The following is a 2,152-nucleotide window of genomic DNA, read 5'->3' as shown; positions in this document are numbered from 1 at the left end:
GCATCTGAAATTGAAGTCCATTCACCAATTTTCACCCACTTATTCCGCTCCTTGGCTTTCTTTTTGAACACTTCAATCCGTTTGTATCATACACTGCAGGCCATGAATATTGAATATTTGGCTGTGAATAATTGATATGATAATTGATAGTGTTTCATTTACTGATCGATATAATGCTTAAGAACGTTTGTTAGAGATTTTGAAAATGTTGAAAAATTCTAATGAAAAGTATGTTATTCTTGAAATAAAAAATAATTGATATATTAAATATATGATGTTGGCATTACTCGATCTTTACAATGTATAAGAATAGGAGACACCCCCGCACCACTTACCCTTCTAGAACCCTAACAAACGTCCTTAACACAATAACTGATATAATAATAACAAACATAGACAAGTATACTATTATATACTAGTACATACAGACAATAAGTCTATGTATATATATATACAAAAAATAAGTCTCTATGTATACAGACAATAAATCGTATGTGTACAGACAATAAGAATTATCATTTGAAATGAATAATTGAAAGGAATGTTCTATGTATATGCCATGAAACAGTGCTCATTGAACAGATATATTTCTTTGTTTTATTAAGCTAAAATTCATTTTCCAAAACTCCATAATAGAATGAAAAAAGAAAATAAAATTTCAAATTGTAATTCATATTCTTTTACCATCTACTTTCATTATAGAATGATAAATGATCAGAAAAATTGTGTACATAATACAACAATGATGTAAATGAGTTAATTAGCATTCCGAATTCTGTTTTAATAGCAGAAATGAAGAGATGAAGGATCTCTTATTGTTAGAAACGTCAGCATAACCACGTTTACTCATTGTTTCATTAACTGTAATAACAGCATTTATTCGATGATCATGTGCATAAATTCAAGTATATTATATATAATATATCATATATAAAATATACCATATATATTATTAAAAACGTACTTTGCCTGAAACTACAATAAAAAATCTAGCTATGAATATTTCTAACAGGCTATACATGCTTGAAGCTGGATTTTGCTGATGCTGGGTGGACATTGTGCTAATGATGGACTCGGAATTGGGAGGAAGTTGTGAATGGATATGCCATGTGACGCGAAGAACAATCGTTCTAATTAACTGGAACCCTAGAACGCTTTCAATCTAGCTTTAATTCTAGGCGATCGCTTTCTACATTTTTACAATAAGATTTAATTCTCAAACAAATAAAAGTGATATTGATTATTTGCTTCCTCTCGGTTTTTAGAACAATTGAAAATAGAACGATTGTAATTTCGATTAACTGCCATATTGTCGACTACATTTAAAAATTACTTCCTTTTTTAGATATTATATTCCACACTTTTCTCTAAGTATTGTCTATGTATAACTTGTTCGCGTATTGCAGATACGCTGCATTCTCCTTGCGCATTTAAATTTCTCGTCGAAGTTATAAACGTACGCAGTGTAATAATAAAACAAGGTGTTAGCAAAGTTCTGTGGAATTTAAATTAATAACGTGAAACTTAAGAAGTAAGAATAATTACGTCTCGCTGAAATGCTTTCTAATGTAATTAGCCAGCTACAATGATCATCTTTGAAGAAAGATGACTGTTATGGTAATAAGGAGATAAAGTTCTAAAGGATTTGCAGAAATGCCGAATCTCGGCTTGATGAATTATTCAATTTAATATCCTGTAGCAAAACGTGTTACGCTGTGTACCAGGATGAAGTACATTTCTGCAAAAGGAAGATACAATGCATGTAATTAGAGAAACACGAGAAACTACAAATCTCATGTAATCATCGTTCACAGGTCTAATACATGTTCCATCATGATTCATCGAAGATCTCCAGTTTGTTAATCTTGCAATACTTTTTATACATATTTTGTTTATTCATATGCTAGCGATAAAGTATAATAATAAATAAGGTCTAAACAATTTTATACATAGTTTACAATATGAGCAACGAATGTAGCAGCTGTGATTGTGAAGATCAAAAGAAACATTGTAAATAAGAGGAATAACTATTGAATCGTGAAGTCTCTAAGAAAATTCTTTTTCCTAACACGAATTCGACGTTAACGAAAGATATTTTAAAATCCCTTTCAGTCATCGGTCCATGAAGCAATTCCCTCAATTTCTGTCAGTC

Source organism: Ceratina calcarata, unplaced genomic scaffold, assembly GCF_001652005.2.
Source record: "Ceratina calcarata isolate Rehan_Ccalc_2016 unplaced genomic scaffold, ASM165200v1 scaffold527.2, whole genome shotgun sequence".
Classification (NCBI taxonomy): Eukaryota; Metazoa; Arthropoda; class Insecta; order Hymenoptera; family Apidae; genus Ceratina; species Ceratina calcarata.
This window is presented reverse-complemented; position numbering follows the sequence as displayed.